The sequence below is a fragment of the Esox lucius genome, chromosome 24 (genome assembly GCF_011004845.1).
Source record: "Esox lucius isolate fEsoLuc1 chromosome 24, fEsoLuc1.pri, whole genome shotgun sequence".
Taxonomy (NCBI): domain Eukaryota; kingdom Metazoa; phylum Chordata; class Actinopteri; order Esociformes; family Esocidae; genus Esox; species Esox lucius.
This window is the reverse complement of record NC_047592.1, coordinates 15,864,177-15,872,239: the sequence shown is the minus strand read 5'-3', so window position 1 is coordinate 15,872,239 and position 8,063 is coordinate 15,864,177. Positions and strand designations below refer to the sequence as shown.

Here is an 8,063-nt window from a genome sequence, read left to right as displayed (position 1 = left end):
CAGTGTGATCATTCTTCAGCAAGCCACGACACCCACCGCTTCCAGAAAGTTCAGAAATGTTTTGGTTAGAATCAAAGACCATTAGCATTCCTGCAGCAGTATTTCCTTTAAGGGTCCATTTTAATTTACATTCACATAATACAGTAACCAACCTCTTATTTCAAGGTCTTCTTTCTTCCCGATTTACAGGACGTGAAGAGTTAGAGGAATTTGTCATTGAAAAGCAATTAAACAAAATATCACAGAATACTCACACATTTGATTATTTCACTGTGCTATCTTCAGAGCCTCCCCTATTGAACTGATGCGGGTTTAATATTAGCCATCAGTTGCCGTAGTCAGAGCCTTGGTGGTGCATACAGTTGCATGCTGGGTCCAGGTACATGATAAACGGAACATGTGTCCATGCTGGTGGATCAACCAAATGACCCTGTTGGAGAACAAAGACGCATGATGTTCACTTTCACTTATCTATGTTCTCATCATCCACATTTCAAACCAAGTGGTCATTACCACAGCATCAAAACAGAAGATGTGATGCTAGTGTATCACCCCATTAGATCCTCATCTTGGGCTTTCCAGAAGACTACGTGAAGCTTAACAGCATAATGTGTGTCACCGGGATACGTCACCCGGGATACGTCACCCGGGATACGTCACCTGGGATACGTCACCTGGGATACCTCACCCTCACCCGGATGTGGGATAGTTGATGTTAGTTCCAGAGGTGCTTTCAGCCCCGTTTCGGATTACAAACCGGCAGTAACCATTAAAAACACCAAATCCAAAGAAGTGTCTTTTCGTTAGATTGGTATGTATTGCCTGAGATGCAACTAGAGTCATTGCAGTGTAGGAAAGGCCAGTGAAGTTGTCCACGGAGCCCAGTTTCAGTCTCTCTACACGGACCCCAGTTTCAGTCCCAATATCCAAATCTTCAGACCTACGTTACAGTGCTTTCCCAAAGTATTCAGACCACCCTATGTTCTCAAAATGGTGTTGTGGTACAGACACTTCATAACTGATTAAATGTATTCATCTTTGCCATCAATCTGCCCACAAAATTCAAGAAAGGGGGCCGGGGCATTTATCACACCTCCGCACCATGAATCTACCGCTTTCTCTGGCACAAACCGCCAGTTACACAGGGGCATGTCAATCAATCCACATCCATCTTCCCTGAGTTAAGCATTAGAGCGACATTTTGATGTATTCTACACACACAGAGTCCCTGATGAGCCAACTGGCAAACAACACATCAGCCTATTTCATGTCACGTGTGTTTTGGGATATTTACCTTAAAAGCCCATTAGAGACCTTAACATTCAAACCATTAGAATGGCTGTGTAAATGGATGACCTGTTCACCCAAAATGGTCATATCACAGTTACGCAACTATATTAAACCGTGTGCTGCATGCGTTTGTCTGAATGGGCATTATCATTCGAAAAAATTATTTGTACACTGCAAATTCACCGCGCTAAGTACTGAATTAAAACCTGGCCGCGACATCCCGGCTGAGCCCAGGGCATACCAGTCGAGTCCGGGGATCCCGCTAAGGGCAGTGCAAACTGATTCGGCACGGTCAGGGGTGGATGAGTAGGGTGTCGGACGGGGCCACCTCGTCTCTTACGTTGTGCTCTAACAACTCCTTGTGGTAGGTTGGGCACCTGCAAATCCAAGAGATACCCTGAGGGTATCATCACTTAGCCCTTGAAGGGGTGGAGAACTCACACACTTTCAAGCTCATAGAATATGTACAATCAAATACTTCCTGGTTGAGTGAGTCTTTCCCCGATCAGGAAGACGTGAGCACTAGCTACTCGAACACATATACGGCGTCACCGTGTTTTGGCACAGCGGTAGTAAATTCCTTTCCAGCAAACGCTACGTTGGTTTTGCAAACACAGTCCACGGCTAAATGGATCCCAGATCAGCTCTTAGGGGTTTTGTGGGTACTCACATTTACTTGAACCGAACAGAGAGAACATACCAGAAAAACAGGCTCATCTGCACCTTTAGGGCACCAGTAACCGGTTCCCAATATCATCTGGGATCACGGCAATAGACGATGCCCTGAAGAAAGAAAAGGGAAATCATGAAATTAACAATGAGTTGTCCTCTACAGTGTTATTTTCAGCAGCTTCCAATTAAGTCTATCCATCCAATCCTTATCGCTTTGCCTTAAACCGTCTTAAAACTGGCCAAAGTATTTTATGAGTAAGTACATAACTTGGATCTATTATTTGTTTTATGTATGAAACAGCAGCAGCTGTAAATTACAGATTAAACAAAGGCCGACATATTCTGTCAGCTAGATGCACATTTAAATAACCAGATGCACGGTTAAAGGGGAATTACACACTCACAACACTCTTGAAGACCTCAAAAATTATTAAAAGCTAGCCCTTTTTTGGTTTTGATTTAATGATTGAATGAGACTTAGAACATACAATTTCATTTTTTCTTCATGTATATTTGTAATAATAAATATTAAAAACAAATCCTATAGAAGGGGAATCAAAACTGAGAATGAGAATTTTACATTTAATCTTTTTAATAAATGTTTAACAGATTAAACATTCTTAAAGAATGATGCAGCCCTTTCTGTACTCCCTCTTTGTCTGCATTATTTCATGTAGAAGTTATATTGGTCAAAAAGGTTTGCTACCCCTGGTTTAGAGGTTAATAAGTATTGTACTTATTGACTAATATGTAAATGCTATAAATTACAATTTTAATGCAATCAATTAGCTTAATTTCAAACAGATCAAACACAACGTAAACAAAATTACATTGCAGGAATGCTAAAGACAGAAAGAGAATCAAAACAGCCCAAGAGGGCAGTTGTCATGGCTTGATGAATTACCATGGAATTACATTATCATATCATGACTTTGGACCCCAGCCTTTAGAAATATTGTTGTAAATAACACATATTCAACAGTCATAAACATCCAGGCCCTTAAGCAAAGCTGGAGCTTATAACAAAATATAATAAACCGTAAATACATCACTCGAAGCACCCCATGGTATGCATCCACGAAGCAAGTTCTGGTTGGCTTTCAACGCTCTGAAAACATAGAATGATTAAAAGCTAGCCCTTTTGGGTGAATGGCAGTTACTGAGCCCCAAATTCCAGTTGTGAAAACAGCTCAAATGTTTCGGACTAACATTGGGCTACCGCGTGCCGTAATATTTACCACAGTGCGACATCTGTTCAAAGACTGGCCTAAAAATGACCAGTGAAGTGAGTTCTCCTGTACCGACAGCGATGCGGATGTTAGCATTTATACCAGTGCAGTTCTGTCTCCCTCGGTGAATGCGTGTGATCCAAACCTCGTCTTCGGTCTTCTTCTCCCAGTAACACTAATGTCATTATGTGTTGTGCTGCTGTTCGTGACGTCACCAAGCAGTAGGAGCTGGACTAGCAGCAGCCCCATAAAGATCAGTGTGATGTTTCACAGGCAGTGTGTGTGTGTGTGTGTGTGTGTGTCTAGCCCTATAAGGAACAGTGTGAGTTCAACAGACAGAAACAGACAGACAGAGGTGTTGGCAGCTATTATACATTACATTATAGGGGCTCGTAAAGCCAAGAGCACTATGGCAGTAAAAAACTAATTTCCTCACATGCGCGCACACACACACACACACACCCAAACACACGCGCACGCACACACAAACATGCGCAAGCACACACACACACACCCAAAAAGCACATTTGCAAGGACATGTAAATGTATGAACATAAAAGCTCACTCAGCAATTTCATCGGGATGTCTGATAAAAAAAACTACTAAAAATAGAGACATACAAGAAAATGCCACTACACTTCCTTTTTGGCATTTAAAAATCCATTGTGGTTTCTGCCATCAGGTCATTGTTTTAGAAAATGCAGTCCAAATCTCTACCCATCCCTCCCTTTCTCCATATCTCTCCTCTCCCTACCAAGTCTCTCCCCTGGCTCTGTCCTCTATCTACGTCGCCATCCTCTCTCTCTCTCTCTCTCTCTCCCCCCCACAGTCCCTCACTCACGTTCATATTCATCACTCTATCGCTCCCTGTCTGCTCTTTCACGGTTTTCATCAGCATCTTTTACCCTCATCCATCTCCACGGGGCCCGTGCCTCCTTCTCCCCACCCATCTTTCTCCTCCTCTATCTCTCTCCCCACCCATCTCTCTTCCAGCACATCGTTATCTCACCCCCCTCCCCCCCCCCACAACCTCACCCTTTCCTCCCCCCCTCAGTGGCAGCCGGGGCCCCCCGTCTGATTAGGAATACAGTGACCCTCTTTTTAGACCAGGTTTTATTACGATTCCCTCCCTCGCTCCCATCCTCGCCATCTCCCCCCCACAGTCTGACTCTGTCCCTGTCTCCATCTCTCCCTCCCAGCCCTTTTACCCATCCTCTATCTCCTCCTTTCTGGTCTTGTCTCTGGGGATGACCGTAGAAACAATGACTGGAAATGGGACAGCCGCTGCATACATTTACCTATCGCGAGATGTGCACCTTAGCACTGTGGGCGAATTGGAAAACAACCTTGTGCACACAAGGACACAATACACGCACACACTTGCACACGCTCACACCCGGACACAGCTGTACCTCACCCAGCGTGTGAGAGCCAAGACAGACAGGCCAGCAGGGGACGGAGAGGGGAAGAGACGCAACCAATATGACACACCATCAATCTCCGCACTCCACACTAAACACCAGCGTCGCTCCGTACAGAACACCACTTGGCTTCAGTGCACCAACTCCATTGTATCGCCTCGTAATTACACGGCGTGCTGTTTTCTTTAGTTTCACACTAAGGCCCGTAAAGGGGCCGACCCGGGCTGCTCACTGGTTCATGTCGAATTTATTCAGCCCTCTATTTGTTTATCGACTTCGGTCGGATCCGTCAGGTTGGGACAGGCCGTCACTGTGGATTAGCCAAGAGTCAGGGAGAAATCAATCTATAAATACAGACATAATCAACCAACAAGCACCACTGGATTCAGGAGCGTTCAATTCCGGTCCTGGAGAGCAAAAAACACTTGTGGATTTTGTTTCTACCCGGTAGGTAATTGCACACCCCTGGTGTCCCAGGTCTGAATCAGTCGCTGATTAGAAACACAGGAAAAAAACCCTGTGTTTCAGCCCCAGGTCTGACACCGAACACTCCTGAAAGTCAACTGTGCATGACGCAGGGCCATCATCGGCCACCAGAGGGGTGTGAAGAGCTGCCTGGTGGTAGGCTAGCGGTTATGGCCCCCCCGGTCCACATTTTAGGATCAGTTTGCCTAGCTCCCTCCGAAACAGAAGGGTGAGAGGGAAAAACTGACAACTGACCACGGATCAGTGTCGACATAATCCTGTAGGGGACTGAAGGCTCAGGACATATACTGACAACACATGACAATTACCGGAGCTGCAGAACCCGCTGGGAAATAATACAGTCTGAACGTATTAATGAAATTAGGGCCGCACGGATACAGTGGGGGGGGGGGGGGGGGGCAGCCTTGTGTAGGTACTCCATCTGTGACAGAGATCTCATGGTTTTGAGAAAGGAGGAGAGGGAGCAGAAGGAGGTAGAGAGAGATGAGAGCAGAGACGAACAGGAACGGAAAAGAGAGGCCGAGAGAAAGACAAGAGGACTCTGCCAGCTGCTTTTGATTCTTCAGTAAAAGCGTTGACTGGCATTTTTGTAAAGAAAAGGCGCGGAACCCAGGACGTGGTGCGCCCACTCCACGCCAGGCTGGCAGCGGTTCACACACTGCGGGGCGTGACGGGACCGCCCCGCTGTACAATGTGGTACCGCGCTGTGTGTGTGTAACCAAGATCAGGAATGCACTCCAAAAAGCATTGGGTAATGCAAACCGCATCCCCAAAAACCAGTGTGTGTGTGTGTGTATCATTCGGTCACTTGTGTCTGGATGGATTTGGTCTCTAGGCTTTCTGGGGCTTTTGCCTCTTAAAGAAAAGTGTATGAACGCACGCACACACGCACGCAGACACGTTTACTCTAATGCTCAGCGTGGCTTGGAGCAGTGATTAGTTGGGTACTCTGCTAATTGAACTAGTTGGGTTCAACCGTACTCATTCTCTTTTCTCTGTCTGCATTTCCATTCTCTTTCTCACTCTTTTCCGCTGTTTTCTCGGTCTCTCCGCTGTCTTCTCTTCTGCTTCTCCGTCTCCCCCCGTTTTCTTCTGCTTCTCCATCTCCCCTCTCTGTGCCTGAAGAAAGAGAGGAGGAGAACAGATAAGGAGGAGAGGAGTGTGTGTGCACAGCTCAGTGAGCAGGTTAGACCTGAGGAGGTGGGAGGGACGGGGAGGGACAGGCATTAGTGTTGCCAGCTGTCTCCCTTGCATATTAATACACCCTCCCACCGCCGAAAAAACACACACAAAAACATTGAACATTCAATTACAGACACACAAAACGGATACACAGACACACTTCAAATGACAATTCCTGTATAGTCCGACGTATTACTGACACAACTAGCTAAAATACATAAGTCAGCCAGGAAAAAAAGATTGCAAACTCTTCCTTTTTCTGACACAAACATCTTAGTTTGGTTCATGAAGTTGTAAACTTACTGCCAGAAAATGAGAGTCTGTCAGCGTTTTGATTAGATGTGCACATTCAGCAGTAGCTGGCGTGACGGCAGTCGGTACGGGTGGCGGTTGATTAATGAGTATTCACGTTAGCTTAGCTACTTACTAACAAAACAACAGTAGCTACTAGTTAAAAAGCTTTCAGTGGAACCTATCCAGTGTTGTGCCCCGCTCGCAGCAACCCTAAACCTATTTGTTGGATCTTTAGGAAGATGAACTCGACTAAAAGTATTTCAAATGGGGGACTTCACTTTCTGTATCTCAGAAGCAACTGAAATCATACAAAACTTGAACGTTTGTCAAAGCATTGAATTATAGGTTCTTACAAAATAAACCACAAGTGTAACCCTATGGATGTGCTGGCATGTTGCGTTAAAGCAACGCTATCTGAACTATTATAGATAATAAAAACTGTTATAATTTCATACAGAATAACGATCAGAACATATATACAAATGCACTCTATAAAATTCACTGATCATGAGTATTGAAACATTTTTTTGTGTGTCCGCTAGCGAACAGGCTAACATGAGATGTAGCTTGGCCGACATTGTCTAAGAAAATTAGTCAAAAATTGTATGTTTACCTAACCCCGCAGTGCGCTCAAAGTGATTCACAAATTACAGTGTAGTTTGTTTGTTTGTTTTTACTTACTTTCTCACCTGCAAAGAATAAAAACGATTGAGCAGCTGCAATATATACTTCATCTGATCTTTCTTCAGCTTTATCTTGAGCAAGTTAAGAATTCTCCACAGTGAGTTCAACACCTCGCACCTGCCGCCTGTAGGACCGAGAATCAAACTTGAAAAGTACACAAAAATATTTCGTATGTTTCTGTTTTGGTATTTCACATATTCCCTTTAGTAATAATATAAAGTTTGACTGGCTGGCTCAGCTACATCATTAGCTAGTTTACTGCTTTTCAAGACACATGAATGCAGTCGCTGCCTCACAGTTAGGTGAGTCATTGGCAGACAAAGGTTCGAATCGTGCTAGTGGTTTGAACCGTAGAGAAGCAGTGCAATTAATCAGCAACGTTCAGGTTTGGGGGGTTAGTAAGTGAATATTAATGCTTTGCCTCGCACGCCCTACCGACTCCTTGTGGTGGGTTGGGCACCTATGAGCTGAAATGATGTAGAAAGAATGTGAGTTCATTCCGTCCGGGGGCGCAAGGACTCCAGTCTAAACTTTCTGCTTGAGCAACCAGCGTGATGAGAACCAATGCTTCGGAAGACGCATATCTCGACATCGACATGTTGCCCAAAGCAAGAAATAATATTTTGTCACTGCTGTGTTCTGCTTATTGCCAGTGTTTGTTGGCAAAACATTCCCGTTGCAAATTTTGAACAGAAACCTCCATTCACATATTATTTCAATTGAAATGTTGCCTCAATAAGTGTTGTTAGTATGAATAGGCTCATATATGCAACAGATATACAGCTGTGTGTGCATAATAGACAGC

At 44.7% G+C, this 8,063-nt stretch overlaps 1 long non-coding RNA gene across 1 annotated transcript; it reads right to left on the bottom strand.

Moving 5' to 3' along the window:
- Positions 1-209: 209 nt before the first annotated feature.
- On the bottom strand, positions 210-7,541 carry LOC105029888. The gene is made up of 4 exons (XR_829537.3): positions 7,264-7,541; positions 6,122-6,217; positions 1,991-2,073; positions 210-430 (listed from the first exon to the last, which is right to left on the bottom strand). It is a non-coding gene; the product is annotated as an uncharacterized LOC105029888 (long non-coding RNA).
- Between the last annotated feature and the right edge of the window lie 522 nt (positions 7,542-8,063).